The following is a 22,956-nucleotide window of genomic DNA, read 5'->3' as shown; positions in this document are numbered from 1 at the left end:
CGTAGCACCACGTTGCACTATGTGTTACGTGCGGGGCTTCCTTTGCCACCGTTCCTTATGCGTACGCTGGCGCCAATAGGTTCTTCGGGCACCATATCCTCGAGGACTAGTTCAGAATCATCGATGTGTTTGTGACTCCCTCTGGCCGACCACTGCAGAGGTGCAGCGTCTCCAACGACATCGTCTGTGTGTTCGGCGAAACGCACGCCATCTCAGCAACGGCGTCTCAAACACTAGCTGTCCCGGAGAAAGAGCGCGAGAGTCCCCCTCTAACCACTCTACCACTGTGCTGTTTCTTACTACTTTGTTATACTGCACTATCTTCGAGATTGGCCCGCGAAAGCGGTTAGACCCTAGAAAATAGCGGTTAGTTCCCGAACAAAGCTAAACGCTTTAAAACGCAACGACTGAGGAAGAAAAAGGAACGTACAAATTAACGCAGCGCGCCGTGTTTGTTTACGCACTCCTCGCTGTTTTTCCTCACAGTGTTCACGTGTTCGTGTTCGAAGAACCGTTTAGAAGTTCGGAGGAGATCAATGCTGGTCCCGCGCGGCCCACGTGACTTGCCCCTTCTCCTGCCTGTCCCCTCTGTCCCTGCCTAGTTGCTTTTTGTCGCCAGATTATCGTGTTAGGCAACATCCAGCGGCGGGTTTACAAGGCCGTACTTCCATCGACCCTCCCGCTTCCCCTCCTCCCTCTCCACGTCTCTACTGCTGTTTTCTCGCAGCGGGCGATAGACTTTGCCGAAGCGCTAATGGGTCCCGTACTAATTAGGTTAGCTGTGAACGGACTGGGCGCGGAGTCGAGTAATCTGGAAGACGCGCTGTACGTACTGCATGCGTGGAGCAGTGCTGAGTGGGGTCGCGAAGAAAAAAAAAAGAAAAGAAAATGCAGTTTTTTTGTCTACAGGCGACGCGTCATGATGAACAAGGTCCTATCGTTATTTTGTATTTCTTTTCTTCTTTGTCGGAGGTAAACGCACATGCGCATGCCCAAAGTGCTGGCACTGCGTGGCAGGTGGGAAGGACTCCAGGCAGGACGCACTTCTTTTGATTTGGCAAGGTGGTGTTTTCATCCTTTCTTGAAAGTCAAGCTGAGGAGCCTAACTTAATATAGACGGGGCGGTGGCGTAACGTTCTGCGGCGTCAATAAAGAGAAAAAACATCGAAATGACATCAGAAACTCCGCGGGCGTGAATTTCCCTGCAAGGCAAAGCAAACAGACGTAGGCAAGTTGTAAAAAAAAACAAAAACATTGTTGGAGGCGAGAACAGCGTAAAATAAAATTTAAGCGCGCAGTATTATTTGCACAGCGTCCACGCCATTTTCCGTTTGATCGACGTTGCAAAAAAAAAAGGCTATTTTGCACGACAGGGGCAATGTATTGAAAGCAATAGCAAGGTTTAGTTTTTGAGCCGAAGCTCCTCAGGCGGTCTTCTAAGCGTACGCTAGGGCGACGTGTTGGTGGCGAGAGAGCAACTGCTGCTACAGGCCGCCGAAGTAGCGCACCGGCAGCTGTTGGACACCTCACAACGCTGTCGTGACAAGGAGCGCCGCCAACGAAGTTTGCAGCTTGAACGGTACCGTCCGTTCCGCCGCACAAAGAACTTCAGGTAACACGGTGTGCTATACAAGCACGCAGCTGCGACGCACCAACGCTAGTACGTGTTGCACACAGCGCCCACGCCAGCCGTGGGAACGAGAACGTTACTGTGGCTCCGTTGCGGAGTCGATTGAGCGGAGGCGTGAGGATGCGTTCATTTCGCTTCCTCGTTTTATTTTTATACGAAGCATATTAACGTAGGTTTCGGGCCTTCGCGCGACGCCCGGCGGTGGCCACCATTGACCCTGAAGTCGGGTCACGTGACATGACGTCACGTGATGACGTCACACAGGCTGCAGATGGGGCCTCATATCGCGCCGTTGGTCGCCTCCCGGCGGTGGCCACCATTGACCCTGAAGTGAGATCACATGATGTGACGTCACGTGATGACGTCACACCGGCTGCAGATGGGGCCTCATATCGCGCCGTCGGACGTTGCCCGGCGGAGGCCTCCACGCTTCGGTTCGCGCCGTCGCGCGCGACGCGGCGGCGGCGTCACCATCGCTGCATCACGTGATATATGACGTCACGCGAGGGATGAAGCGGCGCGCGCCCGCCGTCGCGTCAGTCTCTGTGCCCGCAACCGCGCCAGCGTCTTTGCGCCGGGCGTGTATGCGGTGTATGCGGCTTAACCTTGATTAGCCTCCCATTTTTTTTTTCAGTCAAAAACGAACGGCGCCTATCTGGCGTCTCTGGAGACCTGCTAACCCATCACGCGCGGGCCGCGCATGCGCGTCGATATCGCGACAGCACGACGGCGACGGCGCGAGTGTGCCTCGAGGTTGTCCAAGTTTCAATGAGGATCGTGCGCCGCGCTGACTCGGTGGCCACTGCGGTTTGGCAGCTGAGCACAAGGCCGCGGTTTGGATTCCCGAAAGTGGCAGAGAGAGAAAACTTTATTAAATGTCCTTGCTGGTGCCAAGCGGGGGCGGGGGCCGGGAGACTAGCCCCACCAAAGTGGCAGGAGCATAAATACGGGAGCAAACCGCAAAAGAGGTTTTGTAAGTGGAGGGCTTCATATGCACGTTGGAGAAGCCCACGGGATCAAAATTAATCTGCACGCCTCTGCTGCGGCGTGCACCTCACAGCCCTAGTGTTCCTTCGGGAGGTTAATCTTCGGGATTCGAATAAAAAATAAGGAATAATAAAATAGTTTCTCGAGCAGCCTTTCCGGAATGCACATGGTAATCCACCGTGGTTTGCATAAATTAAAATGGCTGATGGTAGTTTACGTTCCGAATGGTCAACGATAATATTACTTAAACACAAGGCCGGCCTTTCGAAAAAAAAAATTTGTCAATATACATATCTTTAACGTGCATTATCGTTTTCGCACCCATGCCTTTTGCCGTATTAAGAACTTAATTTCGGGTGGTGTTTCGCTACCCGCTCTTATAACCAGATTCGGTTTTTAGTGTGCCCGGTTAAAGATTAATAAAATTTCTGGAGACCCGATATTTCCTCCCTTGAATGCGCGTTGACGCCCGACAAGAGCTAAATGAAGTCGACTGGCTCGGTCTTGCGCCCGATCGATGCTTACGGCAGCAAGCGAAGTTCGTGTTTGTGGACTGAGCTGCTGGAAACGGGGCTACGCAGGCAAATTTCCTGCCGCCAAAGCATCGTGCTTACTCAAGACGTTATCAGGTCCCATTTACGCCGTACTATGTACACAATGCGCTACACTAGTTTAAGGGAGCCGCTGCGGTCCTCCAACCTTTTATTTTCTTCATAATTGGCTTTTCACCGTGTAATTTTGCGCTTGGTTTATGGTTTTCGCTGGCATGACAATTTTTTACCTTCTAAAATTGCTTTCAAACCTGTGGAAATTTCGCATGCTGTGGGCTTCTCCTAAAATTTAGTTTTATATAATGTTTTCTTCAGTCACACACTCACTGTAAAAATGAATAGAAGCCCTAATGCGGTTGCTGTCCAAATTACGAGAAGGCTGGCAGATTCGCAACTGCAATGTGCGCTTTAAGTACCTTGTGCCTCGTTGCATTCGCTTTATCATGTCAATACTGCTCTTCGAATTCCTGCGGCACACACTCTGCAAACACGTGTGGTTCGTTCCACTGGCAGCCTCGTCACTGTTGCACAGAGTAGGCCCCATTCCGTGCTGTCCTCAACCAACCAAAAAGTCGAGCGTACGTTCGTTACGAGTTTCCGTCATCTGCGCTTGGACGTAGCTCACACGTTTCAGTTTTTGTGTCGCATTAAAGGATAGAAGTCCCCGAACTTTACTTTCTGCCACAGCCCCGATGCTTCAGGGGAGCATATTCTTACTCGCCGTAGTGGCTATGGCATTGCGCTGCTAAGCACAAGGTCGCGGGTTCGAGTCCCCGCCATGGCGGCCGCATTTCGATGGGGGCGAAATGCAAACGAGCCCGCGTACCGGGCATTGGCTGGACGTTGAAGAAACCGAGGTGGTCAAAATTTTTCCGGACCCTCTCACTGCGGCGCGCCTGGTCATGGTTTCGGCCTCTAAAACTTTACAATTTAATTTGCAATTTACACATACCTATAAAATACTCTCGATGAGACTAAAAGCGGCTCTGCATATGGAACCACTGCTTCAACCTTATTGGCGGACGCCTTTTATAAGTCAGCTGAGTGCCTTGAACCGTGCTTGTGCCGCGATAAGCAGAGGAGCACCAGCAGTGCCAACATCTTAGTCGATAGCGATGCCATCGAATGCCTCTGAGTGCCAGTTTCGGGCAGTTCTAGTTCCATTTCAGTGTTAAGCATTTCAATTATCATTGCGATTAGCATTTCTTGCCTACTTCAGCCATTTCGAACCCGTGCGTCCGTTCGTCCGTACGTTCGTCCTCTTACTCAAAGCTAGGGGCCCCATTGTCTGCTATGTTGGGCCACTAGGTGGAGATCTGTGATGCAGTAGTGGTCGTTCCATCTTCATCACTACAGCGCCGTGATGACTCTCGTCAGGGCACGCCGACTCAGTCTCGCGAGTTGTCGACTGCATTAGGCCAATAGGAATGTGCTTGTGATGCCGTCGTCTTCGTTGTATCATCGCCATACTAGCTGTGTCATCCGACTCTCGTCCTGTCGTTGCTATCACGACGTCCTCGTCGTACAGTCATCATGCATTCGCTGTCACACCACCATCCTGATGCCGTCGCGGTCGTTCCCCCATCGTCACTCCAGCTTCGTCAGCAGACTCTCGTCACGATGTCATCGTTACGCATTTACAGTCATACAAACTTCGTGATGCAGTCACCGTCACGTCATTGTCATCATATACTCATCGTCATCTCATTAGGCTCATGCCGTTTCCAAATAATCGTCATCATTGTGTCATCTTCATACAGTCATCGTCACGCATTCCTTGTCATATCATTGTCGCGATGCCGTCATGCCCTAGCCGTCATGCCATCGTAATCACTTCAGTGACGTTATCCCATTGTCCTCATGTCGTCTATACCACAGCGCCTTTGTCGTTACATGGACGTCAATCCTTCTTCGTCATTCTATCGCAACTTTTCTGTCGTCATTCAGCAGTGAGTATTCCGCCCTTGCTATGTCATCGTCGTCATTGCGTCGTCGTCAGGCCGTCGTGCATTCGTTGTGATACAGACGTCATCATGACGTCGTGGGCATACCATCTTCGTTACTCCAGCTCCCACATCCGACTCTCGTCGCGCCGTCTTCATCCCACCATCGTCGTCACACAGGCTTCGTGATGCAGTTGTCGTCACGACATACATTTGTCGCCATAGGGTTGTTTTTATGTCCGCCGTTGCCGGCCCATTGACAACATTACTTCTTGGTCATTCTATTGTCGCCATTCCGTCGGCGGCATACAGTCATCGTCGTGCGGACGTGCTCGCGGCCCTCCTAGGCAAGCGAGTGCCGTAGCAAAGTGGGATGATACTGGAGTACTAGTGGCATACAGCCGAAGCAATGGAAGTCTCGAAATGACTATGCAGATGTGAAATAAACGGGATATCGGGAATACGGTGCATCGATGCATTGCTCGAATGCTAATCGCAGAACCATCGACAGTCATCGTGAGATGACTCCCGGCGTAATTTTTTAAAGTGTTGGGGCACATTTTTACCTAAAGTTCTCTCAATGTAGTCTGGAGGCTGCTCCAAATAACTAGGCCAAGCTTCCTGCGCTAATCTTCGCGACGTGCTACTTGTGTGTTTCTGACTTGTTTCTGATGTTATTGCGTGTGCAGTGTTAATTTCTGTGTTTGTCTCGGTTTCTGCTTTTTTAAACAAATGAATAGCAGTGTTCGAGACTTGGGTATGGCCCGTTCCAAAGAAAAAAAAAGCCTACCTTCAAAATTCCTGCACATAATATTACTGTAATAATAGCAGCAGCAGCAACAACAACGAACACAATAAAAATGAATACCTTGCTCATTTACGTGGTGTCACTTCTCAGTTATGTACTACTATCTTATTCGTAAAACGTGAACAAGGGGAATGCAGGAGCCAACGTTTCGACAAGTGGACTTGCCTTCTTCAAGGCGACATATGCTTTCCTCGCCACAGTATATATAGGGGGGGTTCTTCTAAAGGGGAGGGGGTGTGAGGCGGGAGGACGCGGAAACGAGGGAAAAAGTGTCAGCGTGTCAAATTGAGAGTAAAGGAACGCTGCGTACAACGTCAAGGCCAGACCCCCCTCCCTGGTCTGTCAACACATGCGCGTTAGCCGGCGTGTCCAGGGCGTCTGACACGCCGGCTGACAAAGAAAAAAAAGAAAAGGAAAAGAAAGGTTAGAAAAAAACCGCCTCACACCCTCTCCCCTTTAGAAGAACCCCACTAATACATACTGTGGCGAGGAAAGCATATGTCGCCTTGAAGAAAACAAGTCCACTCGTGGAAACGTTGGCTCCTGCACTCACCTTGTTCACGTTTTGCTCATCGTCTTGAATTTCCATCTCCCGCATTCCCCGTATTTTCTCTATATTATTCGTAGTGTTACCATTTGAATTTCATTTTTCCGACGACGTTAACTGTGCGTGCACCCGCCCGATTCTTTTTAGGCGGGCTCCTTCACACGAAGAGTGGGAGATGAAAACGAAAACTTCCAGCCGGCAAGACCAGATACGGTTGGCGGAATGGGCTGATAGCGTCGCGGCAAAGCAGACGCCACGCTAGCCCACAGCGCTGGGAAAGAAAATTTCTTTCAACCTCGACAATAAAAGTTTCTTCTCTCTCTCTCTCTCTTGGTCTATCTCCCAAAGTGGGTGTGAGCCATGCTTTCAAGGCGCATCATCATCGTCATCATCATCATCATCGTCGTCGTCATCGTCATCAAATCGTCAGCGTAATCATCATCATCATCATCACCGTCATGATCATCGTCGTCGTCGTTTGATGCTCTTTCCTAAAAATAAAGAATGGAGGTAGAGTAGCCCTCAATAACATCGCCATGACCATAAATAAAGCGTCGGAAGTGCGAAATCGGCAGCAGAATCCGTCGCCAAAATGCAGCGAACAACAATGCAGCGTTAGGAGAGAGAAAATAAAGCTGCGTTAAAAAGGAAAAGAACAAAACAAGAATCACAGACACGTGGCAGCTTAATTTCTCTGGTTACGCATTTCCCATGTCAAATCAGTCCAGAACGTACGTCAGCTTGACGTCCTTTCGCGTGCGCTTGCCTAGTCACTCGTTTATTTTTGGACACATTCAGTACGTTTATCTGAAAGACAGTAATAAAAAAAAAACAGCAAACGGAGAATGCGATTTGCCCAGTTCCGGCAGCGTTTCGAAAAGGATGGCGGCCGTCGTCCCAAATTTCAACGGCAGTCGTGAGGCGCTCAGCGAGTGGTCAAAATCGCGGAGCCAATTTTTCGTTTTCGAAGCGACAACCGGCTCGCCCGGCAATCGCATTCCTCGGCGAGCCACAGATGGAGAGAGCGCCATTGACAATTCTTGGCTGTCACGTGCTGTGCAGATTCCTTGTGGTTTAATCTGTTGAGCGCTTACGGCAATGCGGCGCTTTCCTTCACGGCATGCGAAAAGAAAGCAGAAGAAAGGCGAATCATTGCGCAGCGTTGAAATAACAACTGAGGCGTTATTCCGATGCGCTCCTTGTGAAAACAGATAGAGCGATAACGAAATAAAGAGTACGAAAACGAGGCAGTAAGCGAGCGATAAAGACAGAAACAAAGAACTGAACGTAAGACATAGAAGCATACTTATCAAAACACAATAGAGATGAAAAGAGGGGACGGGGTGAAAAACATTGTTTGCTTTGTCACCTTATCAGAAAGTAGTAGGGGGGTAGGCGGGGGGGGGGGGGGGACGAGAGCACTGGCATTTTTTAGAACGTAAAGGAAAAAAAGGGAAAAAGCAGCTTCAGTATGACCGAGGTTTACTTATTCGAAACGTTGCCTTAAGGCGTAACACGGTGTTACCGTCAGAAGTACACCAACATTTGCGGAGCTGGCTCATCATTTGCTAGGCATCCTGCTTCTGATCACGCGGCCGCAGTTTCGATACCCTGCCACGGCTGCCACGTGTAAATGAGGGCAAAGTGACAAAAAAAAGAAAGAACAAGTAGTTAGTTTATGCTTCTGTCTGTGTCCTGTGGTGCTAATGCAGGATGTGCCCAGTTTCCGTTGGCACGAGCTTTACCCGAGTTTGCTCGACGGCAGTCAATGAACGGAGATAGCATGGTACGCGGAAAAAGCAGCAGGCAAAAAAAAAACAATGTTGAGAAAAAGCCGTGTATGACAACACGACCGCACCCTGCGCTGCACACGGCTTCCGCGTTTCAAGCATTGAAGGCTGCGGAACGAAACGCGCCAGAGCCGCGTATTGTTGTCAACGTGCTATCGCAGTTTTGCAATACCGTGACTGTCCAGCTGCCTATCTGCAAGGTTGCCATGAGCCGCTTGCCCTGCCTTTCTCGGCTGCATCGAAAGCGTGCCTCCTCTTTCGGGCATTGTCGTCCTATCCTACGCCGAATGCGCATAGGGAACATGCGGCGAAACTCGAACGAAACTCGAATACGCATCCGCCATCTGGGATCCGCATCAAGCATATATCGCCAATGCCCTCGAGGCAGTGCTAAATCGCGCCACCAGGTATATTCATTCCACATACTCTTACAACGTCAGCATATCATATTTAAAAAAAAAAAACAATCTTCCTTATCGCTTCTATCCCTTCGTCGCCGCAATGCCACCCTTTCCCTCTTCCACAGGTTCTACTATTCGACGCTTAATCGACCGCCATACATTGTTCCCCCAACGCGCAGGTCACGACGCATTGGCCATCCCCAGCAGGTAGCACAAGCACATTCATGCACAAATACATTTTCAGCCTCATTTTTCTACCGAGCATCTAAAGACTGGAATGGCCTTCCACATCAAATCGCTGCCATCACCTGCTCCTCACAATTTGTTCAAGATGTAACAACTTTTTATCTACAGAATTGAATGCATTATAACACTTGTTTGTATATGTTGTATTCCCACCCCTTATGTAATACCCCTACTACGTGGTCTTTAAGGAAATAAAATGAAATGCGGCGCATTTTTGCACCTACACTTTCCCCCAATCGAACCCTTCAATATACGACAAATGAAATAGCAAACATTTTCTTTCCTAACGTATCTGCTTTTAGCTTTGAATGCTATAAATTTCTGATGACACGCAGATATCGAGCGAATAATTGAAATTTGCACTCTTTGCCGCGAGTGGTGAGAGTGAGGCGGAAGCTTACGAGGGGATACATTCTGGAGGGCCGCACGCACGAGGGAGTTCATTCGGTGAACAGTCGTCAGGGGTGCTGCAGTGCTATCCTCGATAAATGGTCTGACCATTCTGAGGAGGTTTAAGAAAAACTGTTAGAGTGAAAGCTATGCCCCGAAGGTGAAGCCGCACTGGAGGGGCACGGTAAAACTATAAATAAACGTTAAACATGATGAAGAAGCTCTTTTAGCACACTTCCCACGAGTTAGTCAACCTCTTCGATTATTCACGGCTTACTTTACCAGGCAAATACTTATCTGCGTGTTTCTCTGTATTACTGGTTTTAGAGGGAAATCTGAATATCCTGGCATATTGCATTGGGGTGAACGTACGTCATCAATGTTCCGAAGAAATTACTCTTCTCGTTGGGAAGAACCAGCTTTTATTTCCTGATTAGCCTATAGCATTACAATTACAGAGCCAAACCACTTAATATGTAAGCGGACAGCACCCGACAAGGCTCTATTTCGGGGGAAGGAGGGGCAAGCATTGGCTTCACATTTCCTTTTAAGAAGCTGCGTAACCTTCCCCTCCAGCGGTTTTTCTTTGGCCTCCTTGGACCAACCGAGACGTTCGTTTGACGGATCGCCAGTCGTTTGTGCGCAGGCGCGAGTAAGAGCGGGCGCGAGAGAGGAAATCTCGGGGCTTTTGCTCCTCGAATATATGACTCTGCCTAGGCACTACGGAGAAGGTTTCTGAGCGCGTGTTGTACGTGTTTGTCCATATAGACATGCCGGCATTGCGGAGTGGGGTCGAGTTTGTTTACGTTCCCATGCTGGCTGCCCGCGCGGTGATGCACGTGGGCACAGACGCCCCATTTATATATCATTGTGTTCGAAGGTACTTCATGGATATTTTCTCGCGCCTTCGGCGCTGGTGCTAAGTCAGTGATGCCGAATAAACCTATCTGCCCCTTTACGGTGCTCTACCTAAAACAAAATCACTGATTTTTACGGGGGAGCAGTAGGGGCTGTAGTTGAGGCCCGGCCTGCTCTCCTGGTGCAGTATCTTCGCTCGTGGCAGGATTTTCGTATACTGCTGTCCGCGACTATTCAGGAGCATTATTGAGTGGTCCCCTTTGAGTGAAATTAACGCACAGCACCTTAGCTACCACGGTTCAACGCCACTTCCTGATGCCTCACCGTGAGGAATATTGGTTTTTTGTCTCGCCCACGTTAAGTTAGGTTGGCTTAGGCTTTAGTTAGGTTTAGTTTACCTTAGGTTAGGTTACGTTAGCTTAAAAGGCGTTAAGGTGGCGCGGCGTATTAAGGCGGAAGCCTTTGATGGCTCATTGTCAAGGTCATCTGCCGTTAGCAGATACTGTCACAGCTTTCCGGCCTACTGATTGGTCTCCTCTGTGTCATGACGTCCTGTGTTAGGGTGGTGCGGCGTATTCTTACAGCGCTGAGGCCTACAGGATTATTATTTTTCGTCTCGGCCACGTTTAATTAGGTTAACGTTAGGTTACGTTAGCGTAAAAGGCGTTAGGGTGGCGCGGCGCATTCTCACTGCGGTTACGCCGAGAGGATTATTGTCCTTTCGTCTCGGCCACGTTTGATTAGGTTAACGTTAGGTTAGGTTAACGTTAGGTTAGCGTAAGAGGAGGTATGGGGTAGGGCGACGTATTCTCAGGGCAGTTGCAGGGGCGTCGAGCGTCACAGGCAGCCTATCAGCCACTTGCGTTCAAACGTGGTTGCTAAGGCGGTCTGACTTCTAGAGTTTCAATATATGTGGCATGGCCTCTACTACGGTCCCTAGTGCTTTCACGGACATCAAAAAGGCCTTCGACAGCATCCACCACCACACTATTCTGGAGCGACTGGAAGCGGTGAACTGCGGAACGCGAATTTATAACTACGTGCGCTCCTTCCTCAGCGACCGCACGGCCACAATCGGATTAGGCTCCGCGAGGTCCGACATCTTCAGTTGTCCCGACAGAGGTACCCCTCAGGGAGCTATACTCTCTCCACTGCTATTTAATGTAGGGATGAGAAAACCCGAATCTCGGTTCTGCGATATATAGCGATGACATCACGTTCTGGGCTCACCAGGGGTCCTACGCGGACAAGCAAGAAACCCTTCAAAAGGCCATTGACGCAGTCGTGGAATACGCGAGGGTGGCGGGCATGGCATGCGCACCCGAAAAATCGAAATTCATTCGGGTGCGTGCGAAATACGCAAGAAAGAAAGACTAGGTGCCGCTCACTCTGACTCTCGACGGGGCGCCAATTCGTGAAGTAGTTGACACTCAGAATATTGGGGATGTGGATACAGCAGAACGCTGGAACATCTCACACCCTACAAAAACTAAAGGCGGTCACAGGAAGCGTGGCCAGAATGATACGGAGAGTGGCAAGAAGCAGAGACGGCCTAACTGAGGGAGAGACCATCAGCCTGGTTCACGCATTCGTAATTAGCCGAATCACATACGCAGGCTTACAAACCAAGAGATTAAACAGGCAAACGCAATAATAAGAAAAGCCTTCAAAGCCACCCTTGGTCTTCCCGAATGCGCTAGCACAGAGAGATCCGAGGGACCGGGCCTGCACAATACTTTTGACGAGTGCGCAGTCGCGACGTTGTATGCTCAGAAAGAACGACTTTGTTCTTCAGCTCAGGGCAGGGAAGTATTGGCGAGGTTAGGCTTTCCCCTGAGACCCCAGTATTGCGGAGAGGAAACGGCACAGATAGACCGCAATGTTCGATCGCACATCGCGGTGGCCCCAATTCCCAAAAACATGCACCCCACGTACCATCCCGGACGACGCAGAGCAAGGGCAAAGACCTTTCACAAGCGCTTTGGCATGGGACCAGGGGTGTGTTATACGGATGCCAGTCGAGCCAGCTCAGACACTTTCACCATAGTCTCTACATGCAACAACATAACAACGGCATCCTTCAAAACCACCTCGGCAAGCGTGGCAGAGGCTGCAGCCGTCGCCTTGGCCATTCAGGACGCCGAGCGCCAAACCAATTCGACTGTCATATTATCCGACTCACAGGCGGCTTGCCGCCTGTTTTTACAAGGAACGGCACCCAAATCAATAATCAAAATTTTAGGCACTCAGCTAGAGGGGCACCGCACTATCGTATGGTGTCCAGCACACGAACGACTGGCAGGAAACGCTAGGGCAGACCGTATTGCTCGAGGTTTGAACGTCCGAGCAACGGCATGGCCTAGCGACGACCTTCCACCGAATTCTCGTGACATCCTCCTACAGCAAAGGCAGGAGCGGAGACGTTTTCGGCATTCTCACTCCGATTTAAACAGCCAACAGGAGACGGACTGGCGTCGTATTCAGACGAATACGTACCCCAACCTGCGCCACCTACACAGAATACACCCCACGAGGTTCACTGACGGCCGTGGTGCACAGACACACCCACAGTAAAACACTTCACATGGGAGTGCCCCAGGAGGCCTCCGCACATAGACAGTCCCATATTACACAACATCCACTAATGAGGAATAGGCAGTGGGAGGCATGGCTTGCGGACGAGGGTCGGGAGAGCCAGTTCGCTCTTCTGGACCAAGCCCAGCGAGCCGCTCGTGCCAGTGGGGCCCTGGAATAGGGGCTGCAACAATCGTGCCTTATTTTATTTCCATTGAATAAAGCTTTACTCTCTCTTTCTCTCAGCCGGCTGTTTCGGTAATCGCTTGTTGTGCTCTCGATTGTTCATTTATACACTTGCTGTTTCATATTTATCTTGTATAACCATAGCTATCAGAGATATATTTATTTTAAGGTCTGGTTTTTTTGCGTACTATTTTGATGCATTCAAGCGTTCATATAGCATTCAAAATTTCTGTATATTGTGATATTATATGTGCAAGTTCATGGAATGTGTATATTACACTTTTATATTATTGTACATGTATTACCTGTAGGGTGTGCCAGCTAAAGTTAGACAAGCTGTTCAAGGAAACAAAATAATTAAACAACACGGTGCAACGTACGTTTTTAAGACTCGGTCGACAAAGCTTTGACGACAGAACAGTCAGCAGCATAAGTGTTTCTTGCACTGTGGTTTCTTAATAACTTTTTTACTAGTTGAATAGCTTGGCTATCTTTAGCTGCGACATGCGGTACATTGTAGGCTCTCGACCCAAGCTGCGCACAAAGCCTAAGGTGACGCCCTACCCCTCCCCCCTTTACCCCGTGACTTGCACGGGGCTCTGTGAGGTATTGAATATAAACAACCAAATATGATGATTATCGCATCACGCCATCGGGCAGTTATCTTCGTGAGAATAGTCGTGAGACTGATAGGCATACCACTAGACAAAGGCATCTGTAGGCGAGTTCTAATTGCACGCGTGAGCCGAAACAACTTAATGGTGCAAAACTCTGCAATCCCTTAAGTCCATCTAGTTTTACTCTAATCTAGAGCGTGTTTCCCTTCTTGTCGGACGTATTTTGTTGTCGTACTAGACATATTCTCTGTTGGCTGCATTTGTCACCTGGCCTCGCTCCAGCACCAAATCCTAAGTATAGTATCTCATCTGCTCGCGTTTCTTCTCTGAACGAAAGTGCTATATTTCTACGTGCGTCCGCCGTTTTCCTTCCCGTCGTTAATTCGTGCGGTGCGAGCTTGCTTTCAAGCTTCGTTCTCAGCCAAAACATTCCGGCTTCGCCTGTTGACGCTGGCTATACTGAAAACTTCCAGTTCATTGGAGCGACAGATTGGATATAAAGGAAGCCAAGCCGAAGGCTGGTCGAGAATCAGGAGCAGTAATGAGATTACGCTCATCACGGACACATGTAAGGCAAGGTATAGCGAATAGAAGGCTGAGTGGGGAGCTTCGGCGGATGCTTTTATCTTGTAGTGGATATAATTGGGATCTTTGTTGATCGTAATGAAATTTTAGTGGCAGGTGTACATGCAGCTGGCGTGCTCTCGTACGACACTGTCAAGACCATCTAGCATCAACTTTGACAGCCGTGGCGGGCGTATGCGTCGCCTAGCCTTCACTTCTAGATGGAAGCTTTTGGTTTTACCATGATCGTCGATGCGCACGGCTTCTTGTAGAACACTTCATTCACAGCGTAAATATATAATCCGTTGAATGAGCTCGTGGAAAAATGATTCTCAAAGGGACACTACAGAGTAACAGCAAATTAGTTGAGATGTTGTGAGCGCTGAGTCAACGCTCCGGAAAGTTTAAGATGTCCCGAGCATCGAGTGACACTCTTGTTTCTTGCGGAGCACTTCGGGTTTAACTCCTTAGACGACCGGGGACGAAAATCTAAATAAATGTGAATATTAAACCAAAAATAGTGCAGTAGCAAATTCATGAGTTTCATTATAGATATGATATCAGGGCATCACTTTACTTAAAAGTTGAGTTACTCATGTGTCTGGAATAATTAGAAATAATTAAATGTCGCTGAGACATTACGCCGCCGCCACGACATTAAAATCGTCGTGGCGGCGGCGTAATGATGCTGCTGAAGGAAAAGACAAAATATGAACCGCTTTCTCGTTTCTGTGTTTCTTGCTGTGATTACGACGTTCTGACTGCGAAAGTGAAAACTTTTGTTTTCTGTGTATGTTATCACCCGCCCGATGGAAATGTTGAAAACTTTTTTGCGTTCTACGAAGAGTGCTTGTCGTTTATTTCTGAGCCTGGTTACGTTGTTCTATCTGCTGGCGACATTATTATTGATTTCTTAGGAGATTCGGCTGCGGAAACCACTATGAATATGCTCATTACTTCAAACGGATGCTCAAACCAAATCAGTTTGCCTATTAGGATCACAGAACATAGCGAAACTTTGTTAGACCTAATTATTACTGACTCGGTGAGTGAAATTAATATTGCGGGTGTGATGACCTGCGACTTGAGGGACCACCTTCCTATCTTTGTTATATTAGATAGACACAATCATCATAGCAAAAAACAATTTATAAACGTTCAAATAATAAATCCTACTCGCCTGATGCCTTCAGGAATGACGTGCTAAATTCTGACTTCGAATATCTTCTTGCGATTAATTGCGTTGACAAGGCGTATAACATGTTGGTTGATCACATCGCTGAAATATATAAGCGGCACTTTGCGCTTAAGCGATTCAAACATGGTAGGAAAATACGTGAGCCTTGAATCACGCCAGAGTTCATTAAAAGGATCAACGAGAAGAATACTATGTACCACCAATTCATAAAAACTAAAATTCCCCCACAACTCAAGGAGTTTAAGATGCAGCGAAATCAGCTAAATAAACAAATAAAGCTAAGCAGCCAGAACTATTTTCATGCTGACATTGACGTCTGCTTTCGTAAGCCTGATCTTTTGTGGAAAAGACTGAACACTGTTTTAAGTCGCAGTAACTCGTCCCCAAAAACAGATAAACTTAAGATCGGTGAAGTCGAGATATCTGGTAGTGTCCTTGCGAATATATTTCATAACTATTTTGTGGAGTGTGGCGTTTATTTTCCTGTGTCTGAATTTTCAAGATTCCTGCCCCCTAGTAACCAATCTACCTTCTTTCTTGAGGCCGTTAGCGAAGAACGAGTTCGGTCTGTTTTTATGTCTCTTCAAAACAGCTCTAGTTGTGACGCTGAAGGTATGCAAATTCGACCTCTTAAATATATTATGGAGCTCATCTCACCTATTCTTACCCATATATTTAACCTTTGTTTATCAAGTGCCGTTTTTCCACAAAGAATGCAGGTGGCTAAGGTTACAGTATTGCTCAAGAAAGGTGATCCAAATGACATCAAGAATTATCGCCCCATCTCAGTGTTGCCAATATTTTGAAAGAATTTAGAAAAGATTATTCATGATCGGCTCTCAATTTTTATTTCCCGAAATATGACCTAATCCCACCTCAATTTGGGTTTAGAAAGCATAGGTCTATGAAACTAGCCTTGATGGAACAAAAATAGTTTATTTTATCACTTTTCAAGTAAGGTGGTTGTACTGGGCCTGTACATTGACTTCACGAAAGCATTTGACTGCATTACTCATTCCATTGTAGTAAAAAAACTTGAATTGTATGGAGTGCGTGGCCATTGCTGGAATCTCATAAAATCTTACCTTGGCTATCGGCGGCAGTATGTTCAAACAGGTGAGCACTGCTCCGACCTAAAACCGATTGCAAGAGGTGTGCCTCAAGGTAGCGTTCTTGGACCTTTTCTTTTAAATACCTGTAGAAATGATCTCGTAAATACATGCGCTGGAGCCAAATATCATTGTATGCCGACGATGCCAGCATATTTTTTTTTTCCGCTACAGACTTTGAGCAAATCAGCTACATAGCTACCAGAGTCCGCGCTTGTAAAACTTCGGGAATGGTCTGTAGCAAATCAGTTAGGGATTAACACCAACAAAACTAAGGCTGTGCTATTTGCACAGCCTTAGTTAACACCAACAAACTAAGGTTGTTTGCGTTGTCTTTTGTTAGATTCCTGTATGCTTCATGTATGCCCCTGTATTGCCTTGACGAGGGCACCGTGGGTCTAGTCAAGCTGTTCAGCAGCTTTTACCCACGGCCCTCCATTACCTTGATGAAAATAAAGATTATTATTATTATTATTATTATTATTATTATTATTATTATTATTATTATTATTATTATTATTATTATTATTATTATCACACACCAAACCAGATAATCGTAGACTTTAGAGATAAAACACGTGAGCACGACTTTTGCGAAATTCCTGGAAAACCAGAAGTAGAAAGCGGAAGCACTGGCGTCCCTAGCGACGTCACAAGTAAAAAGGTGGCATGATATTTAACCGGCTAATTAATGGAAAACAGTTGCCTGGCACATACTGAACATCTGCCTAACAGAGCGGACGTGACGTCGCTCCCTTCTCTCTGGCTTCTCCGCTCCTGGTGCGCATCTGCTCGCTCGCTCGCCACAGCTGCACGCGTACCCTTGTTACATGCTATGACGTCAGCACTGGAGAGGGCGCATAAGGTGCGCTTCGTGCGCCGCTCGCCAGGAGGTTGTGCCCCGCCAGCTGGCGCGCGCTGCTCTTCCTCCTTGCCCTCCCTTGGTCCTCGTCCGCAAATCGTGCCAGGGAAAAGCTGTTTGCTCGCTTAACCTAATGGACGCAAACGCCGAGGTGCGAGTGCCACTAAGAGACACCTATGTCAAAGACTAGGGTCGCCTACCACTTTTTTTCGCTCACTTTGAATAAAATAAAATACCAGGTGTTCTTGAGTTGTAAAATTTAATGCTAAAACCTCACAGCCGCTACGTGATTGTAACCTCACTGTTTTCAGTACATCTTGGTTTCGGTCCCTTTAGCATGGGAGACGCTAACGGAACTTTTCACATTGTGCGCGTTATTTGTTTAGAAGGATGAATTGCGTAGTCGCCGTATTTTGATGGCGGGAATGAAAAGAGAAACGCTTGTGTACCGTGCTTTGAAACGGAGAGAGAGAAAGGAGAAAAAGGAGAGAGGTTACAGGGGAAGGTTAAGCGAATGCACCTCCGGTTGGCTAACCTGCCCTATATAGGAAGGATATACAGCCAGAAAAAGAAAGAAGGAAAGGGAGGGGGGGGAAGAGCATTAGTTGCGCGTGCACCTGAAGGTGCGCGCCGGGTTTACAAACGGCCAGAGACACCTATTGACTCGGTGTACAGGAGTAACGCAATCGTCGCTTTCCGCACCATCGATGCACACGGTCATTGTACAAGAACCTTTGTTCTCGAAAATGGTCTAGAGTCCAGCCTGTTTATTGCCATCCGGAGAGGTTCAAACATCAACTGCTACAAAGGCACACTTTATATTGAATAGTTTCTGCGCTTCCGCGACAGTCACACATGGGTGTATATACCCGTTTTGGCGACGAACGAGAAAGTGTTTGTAAAAGGTACTGAATAATACCGCGATTTAGGTACCGATTAGAGAACTTGGAGGGTAAACAACAAGGCAGTAGTACCAATAGGATGTCATTATAATAATATTAATTATACGAGGTCTCTGAGAGCTCGAGATTTACATTGAAAGACTAATATTTGAAACTTGCTCAATTTTATTTGAGCTTGACCCTGCGTGGAGCTCGCCCTGGTGAAATAACCTACCGATGAATGCGAAGCACCTGCAATCGTACTCGTTTCTCGTTGCAACTAAGTTGGCACCAAAGTGATAAAATAGCGCTGTACGATCAACGATGATGATCGGGTGATATAATTGTTTTTTTTTTCGCTTGCGAAATGCGTACGTTACTTGCAAATCTAATTGATTGGTTAGTGTGGGTCAATAAAATCAGTTGATTTCTCTTCAACACGTTTCGCAGTAGCTCGCTTCGAATGAAGCGTGCTAACATGACGCCAATGAAACCCATGGAAATGTGTGTCAAAGAAATTCGTAAAGTCGAAGTAAAGAGTGTGCGGACTGAACGCACGTGTTGGGACATACGCGAAGCGAAGCCTCAGTAAAGTGGGTAAGATTAGACAAGCAACGGCGATGCGTAAGATTGCGTTTATATCCACCAATACGGAACGTTTAATCTCAAGTAACGTTTATGTTTGTGCACCGCAATGATAACAAGCTTATTTTATGGAAATTTTATATTTCTGCACTACGCCACACACAAGTTGTGCCAACGGCAAAAGGCACATCAAGCGGATGCACCATGTTACAAGTCTACACAGCGATGTCAGGGGGACAAAGGCGACGTGTGACGCTTGTCGAGGAAAGCATGGTGATGGCAAATGTGTTTGCACAGAGCAGCCGAGGTTAGGATTAGCGGGTTGACGTGTTGTTGCTGCGGAGGTAAGGGAGGTGGTTAGCCAAGTATGCTTCACTTTAAAATGAAGAGGGTTTTGCTTAAAGGGCTTCTTGAAATAGCGTTAGCTTACGCGTGACACGTTGATAACCATAACAAAGACAGCGGAAAGGACGAAGAAACGAGTTTACAACGGAAGCATTGCGTGCTTTGCCAGAATGCGCGGTTCGCTGTTTGCTTGGACATTTTGCGCATATTTTATGAATTAAGCAACGTGGTCTCCTTGCCGACGTGACAGGTCTAGCTTTTTAAACAATCTTTTCAGGGATGCCGGAAGAACCGTAAAAGCCCGCGATTCTTGCGGCTGCAAAAGCAGAGGGACATTCCAAAAGCCGGGAGACGTCACGTCACACAGCGAGTGAATGCTGTCGCCGAAAGCCCTGTGAAAGTCACGCCAGGCCAGTCTTTATGCTTGGGTGACTTCAGCATATATAGAGTTTTCTGAAATCGCTAGGCGAACAATGTTGCGCTGCAGTCTTTCAGACACCGTGGAAATGATTCGCAGTACATTATACTATCTATGATATTGAAGCACTTCCTGCGGAAAAAAAACCGAGAAGGAAGCGGATTTATTTAGCAGTTTATTTTGATGTTCCTTGAGTTGCATTTGTGTTGCGGGTCTAGCAGAACATCTCTTCAGGACAGTGGAGTGCTTTACGTTCACTGTAAGTTAGCATTATTATGCAGTTTCGATGTCAGAAGTCTCGGCATTTCAAGTCATCCACTCTTAAACAAAGGTACACCCTTTAGGGCGTATATCTGCCACACAAAAATAATCGTCATCTGCCTTGCTTGCGTTTTCTTTCTTGAAAACTCTGCGCTCGATACTTTCCTGTCGAGAATGACCGTCATGCTCATAACGCGCGTGCCGTTCTTGACTTGGAAGTACCGGGCTCGCAGCGTTAAAGAAAGGAAATGCAGACAAGACGGATGACGATTATCGTTGTGTGGCAAGATACGACCTTAGGGGATGTTATTTTGCTTAAGAGTATACAGGGTATTTCCCGTAACTTCTACCAAGGATTAAAAAAAAGTGATTACCCACAGGTGAATAAAACCAACGACATATGGTTCTTTGCCGTCATGTGGCACTCTTAGGATATTCTTTATATTGCGCTTAATTAGTAAATTAACTAAGATTAATTATGCAAAATATTTAATCTTCTTTTTAGGGCCTAGTGCGTTTTGTTACGTTGTGGAGGGCATTTAAAAACGACCGATCCAATTTCTTATGGCAACGTAAATGCTGCATGGTGATTTTTCCTGGTGTTTAAAGAGAGCCCGCGAAATATGACATAAGACTACGTGACTGCGCTCATGCGCTATCGTATTGCTGCGCGCTCAACCGTGCGTCCAGTCTATCGCTTATCAGGGACGATGGTGCTTCCTTTCCGTATGCCACCGTCAAAGATTCTGACGCACTGCGAAGCTGATGCCTAGAGCCGCGGCAGCTCACGTCGCCATGGTCCGTGCGCGCGGTTCCTTCGCCCGAAGCGCGGTTGAGAGCGCAGCAGTATATGGTAGCGCATAATCGCAGTCACGTGCTTTTATTTCATATTTTGCGGGGCTTTCTTTAAACTCCAGGAAAAATCGCCACGCAGGACGTACGTTGCCACAAAAAATTGAATCGGTCATAATCGAATGGCCTCTACAACATAACGAAGCTCACTTAACCCTGAAGTGAATATTAAAAAAAATTGCATAATCGATCCTAATTAATTAACTAATTAAGCGAAATATAAAAAAAATACCACAAGGAGCACCACACGACGGCTAACTATATGTCGTTGGTTTCATTCAGTTGCACTTAACCAATTCTTTGAAATGGTTGGTTCAAGTTACGTGAAACACCCAGTATATACGTTGTAGGAAATCGAGCCTCCCGATGCATTCAAAAAGGGGTTTATTAAGTGTAAACCATAGCCCCACTCAGTGGGTAGCTGCTGCTGCATGTAGTTCGAAGCGCGAGAGTGCTTTGTCTCCTTCTCCGTTGTTCTTGTTCCAATCAAGTGCCCCGCGCGGAGAAGTTCACAAAAAGTTTCCCACGCTGCAAGAAGCGCTGCGCTGGCGGCGCGCGTGGACGCAAGCTTTTCGGAAGTCTAGTTTAAAAAAAAAAATAATTTTGCCATAATGTGCGTACAAAGCGTGGCAACAAGACATCAGCACTGCGGATTTAACTATGTAGTTATACAGTCATATTCATGACTATCATCATGTTCATCATCATCATCATCACCATCGACATCTTCTTTTTCTTCTTCCACTTCATGTCCACTTCAGGACGAAATAATCTCCCAGATATACCTAATTACCATTCTTTTGTGCCAGCTGACATCATCTTACGAAGGCAAATGTGCTAATTTAACCTCCGCAACTAATTTTCTGCTGTCGTCAACTGAGCTTTCCTCCTCTTGGCAGGCATTTAGTAACTATAATAATCCGCCCGGGACCTGTACTACGCATTATATGAACTGCCAAACTTCATTTTTTTTTCTTCTTATTATCAACTAGAACATCGGCTACCCCCGATTCCCCTTAATCTGCACGGCTTTATTTTCCTTTCTCTTAAGGTTACGCCTAACGCCCTTCGTTCCATCCCTCATTGCGTGGTCCTTAACCTCTTCTCAAGCTTCTCTGTTACGCTAAAATTATCTGCCCCTTATGTCAGTACCAGTAGAATGCAACATATGTGCTGTTTTCTTCTCAAGGGTAGCGGTAAGCTGCAAGTCATGACTTCGTAGTGCCTGTCGTATGCGCCCCAAGTAATGTTTATCCTTCTGCAAGTTTTCTTCCGACGATCAGTGTCCCGTGCGAGTAATTAGGCTAAGTACACTCACTCTCCAGAGACTCACAGCAACTTAGAATTTATCCTTTTTTCGTCAGGCTGTTGAAGATTACCTAGTGCACCATTATTCTTCAACGCTACTCTTCCAATTTCTCGGCTTTGCTCGTCAGTCATTTGTTGAAAGCCATGTCCATCATTGCCGACGAGGAGAATGTCATTTCCAAACCTCAGGTATCTTAGATATCCGCCATTGATCTTCACTAATGATCCTTCTCCCTTTAATAGCTTGCACACTTCTTATAGGCATTAGAAACATAGCTGTGAAGAAGCTATTTATTTGTTACGATATTCATGCAAGCTTCCTGTGCTCCATGACTACGCAGTGCCTCCATGACTACTGTTATGTCTGCTGAATCGAACACCATTTCTTAGTCTGCGAATACCACATATATAGGAAGGCTGATATAGAACATATATATTAAATTAAATTATTTAAATTATGGGGTTTTACGCGCCAAAACCACTTTCTGATTATGAGGCACGCCATAGTGGAGGACTCCGGAAATTTCGACCACCTGGAGTCCTTTAACGTGCACCTAAATCTAAGCACACGGGTGATTTCGCATTTCGCCCCCATCGAAATGCGGCCGCCGTGGCCGGGATGCGATCCCGCGACCTCGTGCTCAGCAGCCCAACACGATAGCCACTGAGCAACCACGATGGGTATATATATATATATATATATATATATATATATATATGTATATATATATATATATATATATATATATATATATATATATATATATATATATATATATATATATATATATATATATATATATATATATATATATATATATATATATATATATAGTCATATAATGAGAAGCCAACAAACACTGACACCAAGTACAACATAGGGGAAATTGCATGTGCTTAATAAATGAAATAAAGTAATGATAAATTACTGGAAATTAAAGTGGATGAAAAAACAACTTGCCGCAGGTGGGAACCGAACCCACAACCTTCGCATGTCGCGTGCGATGCTCTACCAATTGAGCTACCGCGGCGCCGTTTCCCCATC

Source organism: Dermacentor albipictus, chromosome 8 (genome assembly GCF_038994185.2).
Source record: "Dermacentor albipictus isolate Rhodes 1998 colony chromosome 8, USDA_Dalb.pri_finalv2, whole genome shotgun sequence".
NCBI lineage: Eukaryota > Metazoa > Arthropoda > Arachnida > Ixodida > Ixodidae > Dermacentor > Dermacentor albipictus.
The sequence above is the reverse complement of the archived record's forward strand: the minus strand, read 5'-3'. Positions refer to the sequence as shown.